Genomic DNA, 19,936 nt, shown 5'->3' with positions numbered 1-19,936 from the left:
GAAACAGCAGCAATTTCTGCTCGCGCCAGATGGGAACCCTTCGCATCTCACCTCGCCGTCTCTCCTCCCCTTTTTCATTAATTTTTTCTTGCAAGGGGGGAATAAGAGAAGGATCTGACAGACTCCTGAGGACGGTAAATATGATATCTCAATTGTATGAAGAGCCCAAACTGTCCCCGGCTGCCACGGACTCCGTGCCCATCAGCGTGTATTTTAATAACGAGAAGACCTCGGTGGCAGTTTGCAGGGGTAATGCAGTTTCTTTCTGTGGATTATTTCCATATCATTTGCAAAATGTTGTCCAATGTTTTATTTTACCTGTTTCCCTTTAGAAGGCAGTTCCTGATGGCAAAAAATCGATTTCACTCTCAACCCGTTTAACTTAGTTGTTTCTTTAATTGTACCGAGGGAATGAGACACAATTAAACAAAGCACTTCTTATAGCAAATGCCAGGAATATATAGATATATATATATACAGTATATATTTTTCAGTTACTTATAATCTAAAACAGCACTGCCAATTTAAGCAGCTAGTACAAGCAAGCAATCAGAAAACCTATTTTCAGTGAGATTTTTAAAGGCATTCGTTTGTTTGGTTTTTTTAAGTTATGCACTTATAAGGTGTTTTATGTGTATTCATTTTATAAAGTGCTTGTGTAATTTATGTGGAAACGAAAAAGAAAATAAAAAAGAAAAGTCTCCAGGGTACTGAATAAATCATTTAAAGCCTTGCTCTTCCCTGTCTATTAGTTCCCCGAGAGGAGACAGCGTATCACAGCTAACGCTGAAGCCTCTGCCATTTGTTTAAGATGAAAATAGAGTTAGCGTTTCCATTTGACTTTGCTCAAGTCCGCTTGGCTTTGGAAGCTCCGGAGGCAATTTGCTGTATTTTAATCCCCAATCCTGTAAATATTTTCAGGCTTCGACCCAGCAGCGCATTTGGCGCCAGCTTTAATGGAAGCCCTGTTGGGGGGGCTTGCCGGGGGTGGCAGGAATTGCGCAGGGGCTTCGCCTTAATCACACGGTGAATAATTTCTTGAATCAGCCCTTAGAGTGGGGTCTCGCCTGGGCTGGGGGGGGCTAGAGTTATTCGTGTCTGAAACTTTGTATAGAAAGCAGCATTTGGATGTGGAGAGACCTATAAGAGTGCATTTTGGAGACAGCCTTGCAGGGAATTTTTCTAGGGACACTGTTTTCCGTTCATGCTCAGCCGCGCTCAGGGACATTGTCCCCAGCTAGGCAAGCCTTTCTCGGAGGAAAATCAAAGCAGTGGGAAAACACCCATTGGCTTCCTTGGTGGAGATTCCCAGCCTTACGGCTGGGGAAGATGTGTTGGCTTCAGCCTGGCATTTCCTTCCAATCGCTGGGAATTACGCAGTAAAGGATATTGGAGGAGAGGACTGAAAAAGGCGTCCAGCCAGAAGCCGCTGGTGGGGACCCCCTGCCGTGACCCTGGGGGATGTGGGTGACAAAATAACCCCAGCCTTTGACACTCGGTGGCTGATCGTGCTCCTGGAAGCTGGGTCCTCTGGGCGCAGCATTGCTGGGAGCTTGTTAGGGGAGCATAGGAATAGCCCGCTTTATCTGAAATCTGTTACTGCAGGATCGGGCTGAAAATTTATGGTGCTGCAGGATTTTCCCCTCCTGCAGTCCACAGAGAAACATCTGCAGCGACGGAGGGATGAGAAGCCAAAAAAGGAAAAAAAACCTGACTACCACCCCCCCCCCCAAAAAAAAAAAAAAAGAAAAATCAGAGGAAAATAAGTAAATTCAGAAAGCACACATTTTTGGAGGTATGTTTAGAAGGTACCTGCAAAAAACTACTAAAATAAAACACCTTATTTTTTTTTCCCCCAAGATAAATTTCATGGAAGTCTTTTGTTGAATTCTGTTTCATAGCCCAGACAGATTTTTAGGAGCTGATTAAGCTAATTATTTAATGTATGCCTAACTTTGGCTACACAGATAACACCGGGGTTAGGGCTTACTCCTTCAGAAGGCATTGCTGTGTGCAAATCTTTAACGGTTTACAGTTTGTTGCAGTGTACGTTTTTGTTTTCAAGGTTTCTGCATAGGAAAAACCACCAACTACAAAATAATAATAAAAAAAAAAAGATGATGGAGCTCACTGTTGATATTAAAGTGTTTTCTATTTTATTATTATGACACATCAATATCGTAAAATTTAATTCCAAGACAGCCATTTTATAATATCCACATTATTCAGTTCATATTCCAAAATGTTCCCCAGCGAAGTTGAATGTATGATAATGCGCATGCGAGGGCATGTGCTTAGATACAATATTTAGCTACACCTTGTTCTCGAAACTGTTGACTTCCTCCTTTTCTTATCAATCTTTCCTGTTAAAAAAAAAGAAGACCAGAAAAGAAATCTTGATATGAATTTACTAATGTTACTATGTAACATTGGAACCAGAAAAATAGTTGTCCGGTCTTTCTTGTCCCTGGAACAATTGCTTCTGGAAGGAATTTCTCTTAAAATATTTCTCCTGGATTCATTTTAAAAATTGGTTTAGTGGCAGGAAGTGTTTTTGATATCTGCATACGTGCTTTTAGTTATTAACGTGATGATCTGTACCTAGACAATAAAAGTTGCCTGAAATATGATGGAATTAAATCAATAAGCAATGACATGAAACGACGATGACACGTAATGATATGTTTTGTAGACTGACATCACCTCAGCCATATCCCGGGGCCATCCATACCATGTTGAAGGCTAATTTAAATTTCCCGATTACACCTATTTGGGAACAGGAATAAAATTGCACTAAGACGCCTTGAAAGTCGCTCCACTCTCCCCTCTGTCTCAAAAGGTAAACAATCACAAATGTAAAATGGGAGTTAGGAAGAAATGTTTGCCTGTATCTAGGAAATACAGACCAAGGCAGAAGAAGAACTTGGGCCAGAGGGGAAAACCCGCATGGGGCATGGCAGGAGAGGATGGCCACACGTCTCTATCGCCCGCAACTCTGCCAGGGACCAAGGGCTATCCATCGTGTTGGGTTGGCTATGGACGTGATGAGCTTTTAAAGGCGAATTTTGAGGTGTGTATAGCGGGGGAAAGCACCGTCTTTGCACGAGCAAGCGGCATATTAAACATCTGTGCGGAGTTGGAAGAGACGAAGCCCAGCTGGATGGGCTGCGGTCGTCTGGGTTCGGTCCCAGCTCAGCAAACTATGTGGGCACGAGGGAGCCAGAGGTCTGGCCCCCATTTAGCCAATTAGTTAAGCACATGAGTCATCCAAATGAGGATCAGTTGGTTGGTCCCTGCGGAGGGACGGGCCTAGGGAAAGGCTGAAGGGTCTTTGTTGGAGCCTCCTGCCTCGAGCGGAGCCTGCAGTTGAGCTTTTCCCTGGGCACGGGCCAGCACGTTTGGCCCCTTGCGGTATGTGGATGCCCCGGTTTCTATGTGAGCACTTGTAAAGGCTACATGCAGCTTTTCTTCGTCTGCATCGTCCATCTACAGGGCATTTGTTGTATATGTAATGCTGTTTTTCCTGTGAGAGTCACCTGTGTGTCGCATTTGCCAGAGGAAGACCCAGGCGGGCGTACGTATCCTCTAATTCGGTTTGAATAATTGATAATAAAGAGAGGCCCCGACCCCCACGAACACCTGTATGTAGGATCTCTCTCATTACTTCACTGGGACCGTAGATTAGTATTTTTGGATCCTAATTAACCAAAACCACCTAATTAGGTGCCCTTAATCAACCGAACCACCAAAAAAAAAAAAAAGAGGTTAAAACCAGGGGTGCTGACTTGACATGGTGTTGGGGGGAGCCCAGCCCGTGGGAGATAGTCCCCTCCGTGCTGCCAAGGACAGCTTCCACACAGGTGTGGGCTAGAGGGGGTACAAAACACAAGTCAATTTACTGGCAAAACTGAAAATGGCTTTGCTGAAAACTGTTTGGGTTACAGTAAAAAGCCAGGCCTGTCTGGGGTTCTGGGACAGCTGGAACTTTTTGAATTAATCTTTTCCTTTTTTTTTTTTTTTTTTTTTTTTTTTTTTCTTCCTGCTAGAAGCAAGCCGACTGAGTGATGCTGATTTCTTTGTGCCACAGTGAGTTTTGATGGCCGCTTGTTTGAAAAATGTTTGTGAAATAAGATTTGGAAGTACGAAAATAGGGCGGGTGGAAATTTTCTAAATGAAAAGGTCTTAGTTTGTGAAGGAAAAATTAGATTTAGATTTTATTTTATTTTTAACAAATATTAAGAGAACAAGAAAAGAACACAAAGCTATAGAGTATCACAACAAGCTTCTGATGGAGTTAAATCAGATTGTCTCCACTTTTGCAGACCTTTTGTTTGGGAAGATAGCTGGGACTTTGATTTTATTTTTTTTAATTATTGTTCTTAGTATTATTTTTGCCTTTGTTACAGTAGGAAATTTCTGTTTGATGTGTCGGTGCTTGCCCAAGATTAGGAGGGAGATTCTTTGCCCTTATTCCTTTCCATTGGTTAGAAATTCCTTGTTATTTTGATAGTTTTAAATGGATTCTATAAATTTATTCAAGTCAAAACTGTATTCAAAGAGATTTTTTTTTTTCCAAAGGCACTGAAAAAAGTCTTGATTTTTTTTTCCAAGTGTGGAAATCCATTTTTGGTTTCTTTCCTTTTTTTTTTTTTTTTTTAAATTTTTTTTTTTTCAGCTACTTGTGGTAAGCCTGGGGCTGGCTCCGGCAGCTTTTAGCTGTGTAAGTCCTAATTACGCGCCACAACCTCCAGCCGAAAGGCTGAGCGCTGAAGGTGTGCGAATCCCCCGCTGCAGCGAGCTGCGAACCCCTGCCCCGCGCTTCCTCGGGGCTGCAAATTCAGTACTTACCCTCAGCTCAGCCGCCCTTTGCCTCTCCGCTGCTGGAGCGACAATAAAATGAGCAGAAATAGAGGGGGAGTCCCCGCTCTAATTCTTGAGCGGGAAGGAGCGAGGCCTGAGGAAACTCGTTTTCTTGCTGCCTGCAAAGAATGCAAACCCACTCGTCTGCGAGCTGCGGTTAACTGTCTGTCTTTCCTGGACTGCAGCCGCCTAAAAATAACAAAGCGGTGATTAAAAAATATCAATCAATATATACTTTTTTTAACTACAGTTGGGAAGCGGTACAAAGACAGGGATAGATGAAAACATGGAGAAAAGCTCCTTTTCCCAGGGTCTTTCCTGTCTCAGGAAGAGGAATTTTTTTTGGAAAGTCAACTCTGTTTAGCAATGGGTACCTGCTGTTGCTGATTCTCGGCTTTTGGGCACACGTCGGGGCTGGCCAGGCTCTTCCTTTTGGAGTTTTCATCTAGAAAGTGTTTGGTTTTCGATGCTGGTGGTCAGCGGGAGCAAGACCGAGCCCGGGCTATCAGGTATGTTGGACGTAAACATGCTGAGAGGCAGGGCTTGATCCCAAGATCTCCCCACGTAAAGTGGCAAAGGGGGGGAAAAAAGAGTTACAGGCAGGGAAGGGGCTTGCTCAGGGTCGTCGTGAGGAAGCGAGCACAAGTGCACTGAGTTGTGGCCAGGCCTCTGCACAGCTCTCCCTCTCCCCGGGTAAGAGTCTCCCCAGCTGACCTGGCTGTTTTCACAGGAGACCCCCGAGAGCCTGGGGGAGAAGAGGGGTGTCGTCCAAGGCCAGGCTGTGTTAGAAGGGGACAAACGCCGGCAGGTCCCTGGGAGCCACGATGTACCAGGAGGATTCTCTTTTGAAAGCTGCAGAAAAAAGGCACCAAGTTCCTGCAGGCCCATGCGGTGTGGGGGCAAGTGGTGCGGGGGCACCTGGGACATGGGGTCCTGGTCCAGCAGGAGCCTGGGGTGGGCAGAGGAGGGCTGTCCCCCAGCAGGGACTGTACCTGGCCCTGCCGCGGGTGGCATGTGCTGGAGGAGCTCGCAGGGTCTGGAGGTGTCACATCACGAGGCTGCTGCTGAATCGCGGGTCCTGGCTACGGCATCCCCTGGTGACGCAGGCGCGGAGCATGGTGGTAGCTGCTGGGCTGTATCCAGGGCACTGCCCTCCTTCCAGGATTAAGCTCCGGGAAGTTTTATACAATTTTACAACACTTGTGTCTCTGCCACTGCCAGGCTGTGCACTCCTGCTGTTGGAGGGACTCCTGTGACCACAGAGGGACGCGTCCTGGGCGCCCTGCCCACTGACACGGCTGTTTGCAGAGGGAAGAGAGGGATCTGCTGAGGGGGCATTCCCCACTGCCCGCCTCCGTCCTCGTGGAAACACTTGGAGAGATTTGGCTTTCACTTTGGGATGGAGTGAAAACAAATGTTGAAACCTTATCGGTTGTTATGACAGGTCTGAAACCTGCCTTGGCCGTTGTTCATACCACCGCGTCCAGAGGCAGGAGCTGGGATGCAGAGCAGAGCATGCTCTCCGGGGAGCGAGGCAAGAGAGATCTGTTGGTGGACACACAGCCGTTCCCACACAGTCTCTCTCCAGGACTGGTCCTTTGGGTATCTGGGAGTACATATACCCTCAAGCAGAGCTGTGCCACACACTTCAGGCAGAAGCAAGACTCGTAGCAGTTAGGCAAGGGAGTGCAGAGCCCATGCTGGGACCCCAGGGTGCACGTGTGTGTGTGCCAGCCCCTGGGGAAACACACCACATCCGTGGCAGAGAAAGCCCAGGGACAGGCAGAGACACACCTGTAACTCTATCCGGCGGCAAGGGTTTCCTGAGAGAGCTTGTGGCCACAGACACTGCCAAAAGAGGCAAGGAGTGAGGAATGGTGTCCTGTTGCTGAACGTCTCCTGTGTTGCCAGAGCTGGTTTCTCTCCCTTTGCTGCCGACAAGTGGAATCACATGAGGTAGGTCCTGACTCCAGCCCTGCTGCTCCCCTTCCCAGAGAAAGCCCTGACTGTGGCTGATAGCTCAGCCCAAACTGTCCCTGGTGGGATGGGGGGAGTGGAGACCCCCCATACAAGACATGGGGTGGTGGGGACTGGGTGAGTATTGCCTGGCAGTGCTACAGGTGCTGCCTTGCGTGGCTCTGACCCCATGGTCCTTCCTTCTTTCTTTGTGCGCCACCCACCATTTCAGTCTCCGAAAACTCTCTCTTATTTGCCTTTATTTGAAGGGCCTGTAGATGTTCTCTGGATGGTAGCCAGAGGACCTCAGGCCTCTCTGCAGCGGGTGGAGAGAGGGGTAGCTTGGCTGTCTATTTTCCCCCAAAGGATGGGGTCCAGGGCAAGATAAACCCTCCCGCAAGCACCTTTGGACAAATAGGGGTCAAAGCTATGGGTGTTTCCCCTCAAAATGCGTGGCACCGCGGCTTCACAGGTGAACCTGGTGCATGGTGAGCTGGCCAGAGCCCAGGACGGCGCACACTAGCTGGAGGGAAACCGTGTCCTGGTGGCCACCTCTCCAGCCAGGTGTGAGCACCCGTGGGTGAGTTAGACACGCAGGACCAGGGGGGACACCCTGCCCCTCTACTCGCCCCTGTGCTGAGGCGGGGAAGCTGCCGGCGAGCATCCCTGCCAGCCCCGTTGTCGCCCCCGCTGCCAGCCCTTTGGGGGCACCCAGGAGCAAACGGTGGGTGCCGAGCTCCATCTAGGGGCCAGACAGCGCCTGCTGCTGCCCCATCAACAGGTATCCCCCCCCCCGCCCCCAACCCCGGCATCGGCGACACGGCGGTCCTTCCCGCCCCGTCTACACGCGTGGGGATGCTCACGGGCAGCCGAGCCCCAGGCTAACCCCGGGGTGGCTCAGACTGGGCGCACTGGGGAGGCAGCTCAGGAAAAAGCGCAGCCCAGCCGCGAGCTTGGCCTTCAGGATCGGAGATAGAACCAGCACTGAGAAATGCAGGGGATGGATTCCCTTAAATTCAGTGTTCCCCACCAGCATTCAGAAGCGAGACTTCCCATGGGATGTCCCGTCTTCTGATGCTTCATGTGATGGGTAGGTCTGAAGGATGTTGGGGTGAGCTGGGCAGTGTCAGGATGGCACATGTGAATGTGTGCAGGATCACTGCTCGGGGATTGCAGCCACACCAAGGACACAAACCTGAGGCCCCGACTCCCTGAGCTCCAGCAAGGCATGGAGAAAGGGCTCTGGCTCCATCCTTCTCCTGGCCACACACCCCTACCTCCTGGCTGGCGGGGTGCAGTAAGTACTGGAGTGCAGCAGCTGGGATTTTTTTAAGCACACAGGGATGAGCTTTGGTCAAAGCAGGTGGTGGCAACAGCTCTCGGACAGCCAAGAAGCTGGTTGCATTAATCAGTTCTCCCAGGAGAGAAAAAATTGAAACCCAAGAAAAGCTTAAACAGGTAAACAAAGAAGCAATGATTTTCTCTTTGTGGCTTAGGAAGTCAATAAAGCTCAAGGAAACCACCTGTATTTTATTATGACATATTCATACATTTAATGCTATTAAAACAAGAGTCTGGGATGAGCTGCAGGAAATCAGAGCATTTAATGGTGCAGACACAAACCCTCTCTCCTCCCTTCCCAAAGGTGATTTCAACCATTTTAAGCAAATGTGTCTTTGTCTCTTAAAATAATTATGTGATTTAGAGACACTTTTCCCTGACTCACATCAAATGAGTTTAATGGGGTCTGCTCGTGCGTGTGTGTGTCTGTTTAACAAGTTACTGCTTTTTAAAGCTGCTTTTATTTGCTAGAAAAGTAATTCTCTCCGAGAAGGAATTATTCGTGTTCTACTACCACTTGGCGTTTATTCCACGGTGCATTTAGTAGTGAAATGGTGCCCAGAGGGCAGAGGCCAAAACGTGATCTAAAAGGATATGCTGAAATTTTGTTTCCTCTTAGCCTGTTTTTCCGATAAAAGCCAAACTTTTGAGTGTGCTTGTATGAGTGGGTGCATTCGGATGAGTCTGTGGGTGTGTGTATCTATCAATCAGTTTTGAAAATTTTTCTTGCCTCTGGCCCAATTTTGGCCAAATTTTGGTGATCTTAGAGCTGCTCCCTGGGCTCTCCTAAAGCCCAGGCCAAGGTCTCCCCTCCTTGCCCAAAATGTGATCTCCCCAGGGCAGAGCAGAGCTGGCAGCAGCGGGATGGGGACCTGACAGGAGGTTTCACACCTTCCACCATGTGAGTGGCAGATGCCTGGGTGGGTCCTCACAGGTGACCCTGCTGTCCTTGTCCCATGGAGACCTCTGGTCAGTGTTGGGGAGAAAAGGGCTGTTTGGGGGGCTAGGTGAGCATGCAGGGGGACAGCAGGAGCCAGGCTGCATTTCTACCCCCCTATCCATAGCTAGGCCAGCCAAGGAGTGGTTTCCCCAGGTGCGCGGGGTGATGCTGAGGCTGCTTGCTAATGTACAAAATGGGAAGAAAAGCTGGGAAGCGTCAGAAACTGCTTGAGTTTGGTAGGAAGGAGGGCAGGGGAATGCACAGCAAACCTGCTGGAGCACATCATTTCCTGCAGCGAGGGGAAAGCTGATGGATAAATCACAGGTGAGCCCTGTTTGGTACAGTCCTCAGTTGTGGGGGGGTGGCTGGGGAGGCAGAGCACTGAGCTACGGGCACATCTGCCCCAGGCCACGCTCCTCTGGGAAGCCGCTTGCTGGGTGAGCTGCTTCATTTACCCGTTGTGCTGGAGGCACCGGGAATCTCCCAAGAAACTGAGCTCCGTCACTGAAGCAACTAATTTCTTCTCACAGGTGTATTCGGCTGCTTCAGGTAAGAGTAAAATGAAGTGTCACATGCAAGTCATCAGCAGTCTGGGGACCAAGGGGGATAGTGACAGCTCAGCCACAACCAATCTGTATTTCTCGGAGAGAAAAAAGACCAGCACAGACAACAAGAGGTGCAAGAGAAAGCGTTCAGCAGCTAAAGAATCAGGCTGTTCATGGCATAAATCTAGTTAACAGGCTATAGAGATGGTCTCAGCAGGATGTCTCCAATCTCAGTCACCAAGTGGGGAAGGAGGAGGACGAGTGAGAGCATCCGCAGCGTGCGTTCACCCACGCACAGCCCTCATCAGGCCGGAGGGTGATGGACCTGAGCTGGCTCCAGCAGCAGCAAGACAAACTCCTCCATGGGATGCTGGCGCAAGGGCCACTGCCTCTGTCTGGTTCTCCACTGGCTGCAGCTGCTCATGAGACTCCTCGTGTGCCTGCAAAATGGTCCGAGGGAATGCTACCCTGGCAGGAGGATCGAGTCACTCCACCAAAGCAGGCACCCCATTACAAAGAAATGCCCAGGGCTACAATTGAGAGAGTCTGGGCTACTCAGCCATGCCAGGGCACTGGCGTTGGTTTTTCTCCTCTCCTGGGACCACACAGCTTTGAGCCTGGCATTGATGGGTCTCTCCAGGGATGGTAGTAATCCAGAAATGGAGGTAGGAATATGAAATGTTTCAGTGACTCATTTGGGTGAGAGATTAATGTGTGTTGTGATCAGAATGGAGCCGTCTAAAAATTCATATGACTTACTGGGTTTCCCAGACATGACATTTTTGCCCCTTAGTTTGTGTTTCAGACCACTCCTTTCTCCTGACTAGTAGCAAATCTCCTAGAGGGACATCTATGTTTGATTAAAGGGCCCCTGTGATGGAGAACCTGCCCTCCCATCCCAGTCCTACAAGGCTTCTCCCATGTTAAAAGTTGCAACTTTAACCCCAAATTTCTTTGTGTCAAATCCTGAACTCATTGAGCCTTTTGTGTCTCTTCAAGATTAAAGCAGCAGCTTCCAGTGGAAGTGGGTTTTGTTCCCATGTAGCTTAAATCTTTTCTGGAGGAAGAAATCAGACCAATTGTCACATCCTTTGTGTCTGCAGTAGCTGTGATTGCAAATGTCTGTGGTCTCTGCCTGACATAAAGCCACCAAGAAGGGCTATTGCTCTCTGTTGACCTTTCAACTCTACAAAATCAGAGCAATCCACTCCAGCTCCTTGTAAATGGTTTCTCCTGCTCTTGGCCTGTTGTCTAATGGGACTATGTCCTTGTCCAGTGACCTTGGGTGGTTATAAGGGAGCTGGAAGGTGTGGGTTTCCCAGGGGGAAGGAGCCTCAGCTCCTTTTGTGTTAGTCTCTTGCTGGGGTTATTCACTGACGACAGACTGAGCTGAATTCCTCCTAGAGGATCTTAAGAAAATACACCAATGCTGAAACTGGGAACAGTGCAGAGCTTTTTTGGGAACTGCCAGTGACAGCACTGTGAGTTCAGCTCTGTGGCAGTACAGTGATGGGAATGTAAGTATAATGGGCCCATCGTGTCATTTGTACTGGAATGAGGCATCCCTGACCCGTGTCTGCACAGACTGGTTGCTGTTGGAAAGTGTGTTACCAGCCTGGGTCCATCCAGTCTTTTTCCCTCCCTCATAATCCCATTCCTCGGGTGGTTGTTCACTCACCTATTTCACAATTAAAGATTAATTCCGGGCTCTGTCTCAGACTTCTCGCCAAGGGACATCCCTCCTGTCACCCGCAGTGTGAGATGCAGGGCTGAAGGACAGGCCCTTCCCGTGGAAGCACTGAGCTCTGACACTGAGTTGGGAATGATTCATTCTAATGGTTTAAGGTGGGTTCTCTGAACCTGTCAGCCTGGGCCAGCCCTGCGTGGACACAAGCACCTGAACGCCTGGAAGTATTGCAGCGAATTGGACGTGGCATGAAACCTGGCCTCTGTTTTCCACTGGAGATAGGCTTTTGGTCATTCCAGCATCCGGATCGGGAATTTGTCCTGATGCCCCACCGATGTCTGCCTGAACTAGATAAGTGGACACATGGATCTGAACCCTCTTTGCTCATCTCCTGGATGGAGGGAGGGAATGCTGTGGGATTTATGGGTGGGGACGCAACACCTGGGCTGCAGCAACCATGGGTGCGTTAAGCAACACCCCCATTTATAGCAGAAAAATGCCCTTGTCCCCACAGCTACGTGGTGGTCTGTGAGCTCTTTGTCATCCCAGGTTCCCAGGGCAATGCTGCTGCAGCTTTCCAGGAGATTGGGTGGTGAGAGGCTGGTGGTAACAGCCTAGGTTCTCCCATGCTCCGACCTGAGGGATGTCCTGGCAGGGAGGGTCTGACCCTGTCCTTGGAGTCCCAGTCTTGTCCCCTGCTCCTTCCCTGCCCTGTTGCAGCACCTCCTCTCAGCAAAACCCCAGGCAGAGGAGGCTTGGTGACATCTCTTTATTGTGCAGACAGCAGCACACGGGGATAGGGTAAATAATTTGGGAAATGACTCTGGCCATCACATCCCTGAGCAATTTGGTGGGAGAGGCTTTGAATGATCAGCCGAGCCTCACGCACGCTCCCTGCCGTTCACTTGGGCTTGAATTACCCTTTTATTTTACTTCCTCCTTGTTCTCATTGCCACACCACTCAAACTAAAATTATTCGCCTACAACCGCAAACGCGGGGATATATCACCGGGAGTGCTGTAGGGCTGTCGCCATATATAATGCTCTGAGCTCAATATTTATAGAGCTACATACGGCACAAATCATATCCAGAAAGCCCGTCGAGCTGGAGAGCTAGGTATAAACTCCAGAAATATCGCAAGCCATCGCTCACAAGAGACTGCCCGGCAGACCCGCTGGCCGTACATCACGCTGTAATGCCATCCGAGTCCGCGCTCGGTGCTGGAGTGGATCAGAGGTCACTGCCAAGCTTTTCTTCCATAAATCCTGGGCGCTGGCTCTCAGCAAGGTTAGGGGCTGGGAGAGCCCTGCTCTGAGTGCTCCTTCCTCCTGCTTGCTGCCCCCGACACCGAGCTGTCCCGGCACTGTGGGTGGGTATTTATCTTCGGGGTCTTGTCCTCCCTTCTCCCTCTCTGCTATAGGAAGCAGAGGGGGAAGGGAGGAGAGATGTGATGGATCTCACAGCTCAACTGTACAAGCCATGGGAGCTGACCGCTCATCTGAAATGTCGGTTCGCTGGCTTTGGGAGAGTCTGAGCCCCTCTTCTTCTCACCCCTCTGGGTCATGGTCTCCCTCGTCCCCCTGCCCTGTGCAGGGACGTGAATTTTCTCCCAGTGCTGCATCAAACTCCATGTCGTTAAGGGCACTCAGTAGCTTGCATGCCCACATAGCAAAGGCATGGGTATCAACCCCAAGATGGTCCAGCTCCCTCCGCCACTGCTTTCTCTCCTTCTTCTCACCTCTTTTCCTGCTTTCCAATGTTTCTCCTTGGCTTGGGTGGAGCTGATGCCTCCCTGGGAAAGGGAACAGTTCCTGACCAGGGCAGACCCTGATGCTCTCCAGGGATATTCTGTTGCATTTAAAGTCAATCCAAAGAGCAAAGCACAGGTAAGATGAGTGCTCTGCAGATGAAGACTAATCCCTCCCCAGCTCTTCCCACCCCTGGAAGCCCCCACTCTCATGTGCTGGTGGTCCAAAGCGTACTGCAGTGGATGGAGAAGATCCAGGAGATGAGCCATGATGCAACGAGCAGGTGAAGCTTCTCTGAAGCAGGGGAGCAGTGACATGGTGCGTTCTGGACAAATAAGTGCTGGGTTTTTGCCTAAGAAATCACCAGCCAGACAGTCACTTGTATTTCTAAGCTAAGTATGATGGACTTGAGCTAACCAGTCTCTGGCTCTCCCCTCTCCCCCAGCAGCGTGGCAGGCAGACTCTGACATTAAGCAAAATAAAATCCAACCCTTAGCATTAAGTAAAACTCCCAGCGTGATGGGTTTGTGGCTTGCAGCAACAACTCAGCAGGGGCGTGTTAAAGCCGGTCTCCAGCGAGTGGAAGAATGAAGCTTTGCAAAACCCTGACGAGGCAAAGCTCCTAAAATAACAATTGAATTAAACTTAATTCATTTTCACTTAATACCCTAATAGTGCCTTTAGCAAATGAGGCTATTATTATTTTGAGGAGGAAAATGGGGAGGTGCAGTCTGGATGCAACTCACATCTCCTTAGTGAAAGAAAGAAAACTTCAATGGAAATGAAAAAAGCCATGGGAAGAAATGCAGACTGTTCAGATTTTCCATTTGGAAAGAAACACCCCAAACCCAGCCAGCCTCAAGTTCTTCAAGATGTGCCCCAGACTCCAGAGTGTGCAAAACCATCTCTTTTTTGCCAGGTGCTGGGGATTTACTGGGTTTGGCCGGGGTTAGACGTGTGCTCACATCCAGCATCCATGGACGGCGGGCTGAGCACTTCCTGCCCTCCTCTTCTCCTGCACTTCTTGGGCATCTCTGAGGCATTTGAACCCCAGATTCCCACTGCTTGCCCTCCCTGCCCCGAGCCCCGTGAGTATGGTCTGAAGCTTTGTGCTCACTTTATTTTCCATGGATGACATGTCGGTGTGAGCCCTTCCCTTGGGAAAGCTGAGCTGGCCCCACCACCACCACTGGCCCTGACTCAGCAGGGCACGCAAGCACAAGCTTGGGGTGGCCCTGCACTGAGGCAGCCCTGGACGCTTATCCCTGTCTGGGACAGCCTCCGACCACATGCGTGCTTGTTAGCCGTGGCTGGGATCTTATTTCCAGCAATACCTCCTGTTTGGTTCTATTCCACCTCAAACCAGGTTCTTGAATCGACCATAATTTCCGCTTGGGGTGGGATTTGGCAAACCCCTTGCTGCCGAGATTTTCTTTCTCTGTTGGGGCTGCAGATCAGCGTGCTAGAAAGGGCATCCCACAGCGCTGCCCCTCAGACCCCCCAGCAGAGAGGTAATATCTCATGGTCCCACACTCCAGAGAGGGATGGTCGAGTGATGCAAGCAGCAAACGGAGCCAAGGAGCCATCCCAACCCTGTCCCCTAAACTTTCCTGCCCTGAGCCTCGGGCTCTGCAAAGCAGATGGAGCAAAAGCTGCTCCGAAATGGCCATGCAGGCACTGAACTACACTTCCCAGTAGGCCACAGAGCAAGGGCAGCGCTCCCCTCCTGGTTTTAAAAAGCCTCCGTTTGACTTGCTCATGCTCGATGGGGATGGGGACAGCTGGGGGATTTCAGGGTTGGAGGCAGCCGCTGCTCGTTGCTGCATAAGCAACAGCAGGCATTAGAGCAAAATTAATTTCCTCTCTTAATGCAGCTCTCCTTTGTCACTACTGGCTTTGCAGTCTTCCTCCCAGAGCTCTAGAAAATAGCCCAGACAGGCTTTGCAAGGTCGCCTCGCCCTCTGTCTTGCTCAGAGGCAGGCTCTGCTCCAGCTAATCCTCTCCTGACAGACCTTTTTGTCTCTCTTGTTCATAGAAACCTTTCTCCACCTGCCCTGGTTCAGGCAGGCAGCTTCTTAGCTTTAAGAAAGATGAGAAGAAACACACTCATTAAGACACAGCTTTTCAAAACTCTCTGCTCTTCCCATCAAATAGAATGGGTTAATCTTATGGCTGTTCTCCCAAAACCGAATGAGAAGGTCCCTGGGGCAGCAAGGACCCATCTTTTCCTATTGCAGCCCCTCTGCTGCCGACAGATGCTGCTGCTTCTCCTTCTTGCTGCCAAAGAGGGAGAAGTGATATTTAGAGCCTGGGCCTGCAGCAGGGGTGAGAGGCAGGTGAGAAATAACTTCAAGGGGACATTTTCCTGTAACCTGAAGCGTTAGCACGTACCCATCTATCTATTCCCCCGCACCTTCCTGCTGTCGGCAAGCCACATCTCTTGACCCTGATGGACTTTCATAATTATTCCAACTAAAATCCAGCTCTACTTTTGAAAGCAAGGATTAATGGGAAAACAATTAGCAGGCCTGTGGAGTACTCCATCAAAACCAGACCATCAACATTTTGGGTTTTTTTTAATTTGTTGCAGACGGAGAAGAATGTGAGACGTAGGGAGTGAACTCCACCACCTCTGGGACTGCCATGAGCCTTCTGGATTGCTGTCTAACGAATGGATTTTCTTGGGTGTTATTCCTTTGAAGGGAGATTCCTGCTTTGGATGAGAGACAAGGCTTGGAAAAAACAAATATCTAGGTAGTCATTTGCCAGAGCTTGTGGGTGGAGTCCGCACGCTGTGCACATAGGCTCCAGACATGTTCGCAGGTAGTGGAATGCCTGCCCCATTTCCTTCTCACAAAGTTTTCCAGTCCAACCCCTTTCTTTCCATCCCCTTCTCTGGAAAATCATCGTCATCCTCCCCGCTGTAAAGGGGAGCCTAGACGAGGCACCAAAACCAAAGGCTGCGACACAGCAGAATGGAGGGCAGGAGGAGCTGGGAAGCTTTCCACAGCTTTCCTTCATCACTCCTTCAACTTTCTTATCGCCAAAAATTATTGCAAAAGGGGTTTGAGGGGGAACACTTGTCACCACTCCAAACTGAGATGCTTCAGAGCCAAGTCCTGGCTGTCTTGCTCCAGAGATCAGTTACATGGAGTGGGTGGTCCTGGTGGTAGCCCCAGCTTATCCGTTAATTATTATTTCTTCTCACTTTGGGGTGATTCTGTCTGTGTCTTTATATCTGGCAGCACTAACTATCCTTTTGATTTCCCTTGAAATGTTCATGGATCAAATGGGGCAAATTCTCTGCCCCCTCGGCCACGGTTTCTGCATCCCGGGATGGGCAGGGTGCAAGAAATGAAGGCAGAAGTTGTTTTGCAACTTTGCTTATGGGTGTCACAGCTGATTGCCCCTGCAGGGCAAAGAAAGACAGAAGGAAGTGAGAGAAATTAAAGCTATTAGTATCAAACAATTAAGGGCTATGGTGGAATTAGGTGAAGAACAAATGGGACTATTTGGGAAAAGCATTAGTGGATCATAAAATGATATGATTTTAAGAAATGAGAAATAGCAGCTGATTACAGGCTGTGTGACACCGGCTTTACATTGCTACTTGTGCTGATGGGCTTGGAAGTTGCTTGGCTGCTCCAGTTTATTTCGCTGTGCTGGAAAGCACTGATGGATGAGGGGAATACAGGAGCAGCAGCCCGGGGTTTGTTTGCATCGTCATAGAATCATAGCATAATTCAAGTTGGAAGTGACCTCAGGAAGTCTCTGATCCAGCCCTCTCTCCGAACAGGGCTCACTGCTGCTAGGTCAGATTGCTCAGTTCAGTCAACCTTTGAATGTCTCCAAGGTTGGTGACCCCCAAAGTCTGATCCATGGTCCGGTATTTGACTACCTTTCATGTGGAAAGTTTATTTTCCTAACATTTAATTGGAGTTTTCCTTGGTGCAACTCGTGTCCATTGCTCCTTGTGTCCATTGCTCCTTAGCCTTTCCCTATACTCCAAGAAGTGTCTGGCTCCACCTTCTCTAACACCCCACGCAGCATCCCTGGCATGGACCAGGGTGCCTGTGCAAGAGGATGTGCAAGCACAAGACACCTGGGGGAGCTGCCAGCGTGAGCGTAAAGCGATGTAACTTGTGATCCCCCCTACACTCAAGGCTTAAATACTTCCACCAAAAAAAATGCCGCAGATCATGATATTTTCCTTCAAATGATTATTTTTCTGAAACTCCCTCACTGGAAGTAAAGTGGCTGTAGTATTATTTGCATGATTCAAAGACAGGGCCAACAGCTGGGAGTGTAACTGGTGCCCATGTAAATAAGACCAGAAAATAACGTGGGGACAGTGTGTCTGCCCATCAGCTGTATGCTCAGCACATATGTGGCTCTGCCAGCCTCGCAGCAGGGTGCAGAGGATCTCCTGACAGGTGAAGGTGTGGCGCTGACGGTTTGGTTGTCACCAAACGCTGATGGTTTGGGTGCTTTGCTGCATTTTAGAATGGGTTACAGAGAGGCGGGTTACAGGTTAGGCGGGATGTGGTTGCATCCCCAGCTCTGTGGATGGGATGGTCATGCAATGGCATCACAGGCATCGATAACTGAGAGCAGTGCTGCTACCCAGCCAGCATGACTCCCAGTTACTGCTGGGAAAGCAGGGAGCTCACTGGCCAGTGTCATCATGCAGCAATGTGATGGGTTCAAAGCTGCTCCGGGTGCCCTAAAAAAGCCATGGAAATGCAGACTGGCAGTACCAAAGGAAGGCAAAGACATTCAGGAAGGCAGCTATGTGCCGTGGGGCCAGGCAGGGCAGTAGGTTCATCCCAGTTCTGGCTATAACTGCGTGGAGGTATAAAGCCGCTCCTAACACTTAAGCAACTGGCAGGTTTGGGACAGGACATAGACCGGGGAGTCACAGGGTTCGTTCAAGGTGTGAAGTCCTGTCAGCTGGCATGCAGTGACCCAGGGGACCCCATAACCCTCCCAGCTCTGGGGGTGAAGCAGGAGACAGGAGAGTTTCTGCTAGAGGGGACCCCGGTTGCAAAGGAGCTGTGTGCACACACCAGGGAGGGCTCTGGAGTCCATTTTCCCAGGGCAGCAGGATTTGAAACATCCAGGGACTGAATTTCCTGTACTTTTCATGTCTCTAGTCACGTTTTGGCTGGAATTCAGCAAGACATTTAAATTTGGGGAGGACAGGGACTGAGGGGCATGCATGACGTGCACACAGGCCAAATTAGGAGGAGCTGCCTGTTTCTTCTCTGCTGCCCCGCTGTTTCTCAGAGTGGTCAGGTCGTGTCTAACCCTGTCCCTGGCTTTGACTTTCCCTCCTGTCCCCGAGATCTGTGGCACTGGTGTCACTTTGTTTTTAGCATCAGTCCTCTCTGAAATCACTGTGAACCACTGGATGGGTTTCACCTTTCAGCCTACATTACTGGGGTAGCATCCTGCTTCCTCAGCTCCTGGCATGGGACATGGGGAGCAATATGCTTCTTCGCACGGTGTCTGTCATTAGTGGTGTCACAAGCCCTGGGAAAAACACGACGTGATTTCTCTGCGGGAAGCGAAGCGACTTCTCACCTCGCAGAAGAAGGGACGCGGCGGGGCATTTTGCTCACACAAAACCCTTCCGCTTTCCCGTTTTTTACCTTCAGAAAGGGGTTTTTCCCTTCTTAAAAACGCCTGGCAGGGGGCAGCACGCCCTGCTCAGTCCCGCACGCTGGGATGGCGTGGGCAGCCGTGTTTCGGGGCGGGGGGACGGTGGCAGCAGTGCAGCCTGCAGAGGTCCCCCTCGTCTAAGCTTTGAGAGCCGGGCAGGGAGGCAGCGCCGAGCCGGCTCCGCTGCGACGGGGAAGGGGGGAAACGGCACCGGCGGGGGTGGGGGGACGGGGACACGGTGTCTCCCCTCGCATCCCCCCGTCCCCAGCTCCCTCCTCCACTGTCCGGAGCAAAGCGGCGTTGGGATGCCCACGGGTTTGTTGTAGGGATGTGGTGAGGTGAGCCTGGAGAAGCGGTGGCTTTGAAGAGGGGTACTGGTAAGGGAGGAAAATTAACAGCTTGGGCTAATCAACGCTGTACCTAGCGGGGGGGGGGGGCAACCTGAATCTGGGGTCTTGGCAGCTCCTTCTGCCCTGCCGAGGAGGCACCTGAAGCAGGAGGTGGCCAAGGGCTGGTGTGAGACAGCAGCACTTTGGGTCATGCCAAGAGCAGAGGCCAGCGCTTATCAGAAGCGGAGGGGAGAGGAGTGGGATGGAGGGGCCTTTTCCTCCTCCCCAGCTGCTCAGGGGTCCAGTTTTTGCCCTGGTCTCTGTGGTGGATTTGGAGCTCTCCAGCTTGTGCCCATGTCAGTTCTTTGGCCTTTGGCAGTGTACAGGAATTTGGGGAGCAACGACTCCCAACCCAGCTGGATTAAAAGGTAATATCTACTGGGGACACTACAGAGAAAAAAAAAAGGATGGAGCAGTTTTCCTTCCTGTGCCCTGTGGGAAACCACAAGCAGCTGGAAGGAACCCTCCATGGCTGGCCAAGGCTGTACCACCGCAGAGTCCACGCTGCTTCCTCCAGCCTCTCTGCAAAGCCAGGCTGGGGCAAGGCAGGGGTGTGCATGGTGCCCCGGGCTCCCCTCACGCCCTGGGTCCCCGCTACAGCTTTTCTGTTCGTGCTCCCAGGCCTCCCCTCGCTCTCAGGGCATGGGCGATGGGAACCCTGCGCTGACCGCCTGCAGGAGCACTCAGGTTTAGTGTTTGGGGTTTGGGGATGGAGACAGCGCTCTGCACTCTTCTAATCCCCTGCTTTAAAATAAAAACCAAATAGGAGACAAGGTGATCCACCCACCCATGTGTCAGTACCTGCGAT

This window comes from Larus michahellis, chromosome 6, assembly GCF_964199755.1.
Source record: "Larus michahellis chromosome 6, bLarMic1.1, whole genome shotgun sequence".
Lineage (NCBI taxonomy): Eukaryota > Metazoa > Chordata > Aves > Charadriiformes > Laridae > Larus > Larus michahellis.
This window is presented reverse-complemented; position numbering follows the sequence as displayed.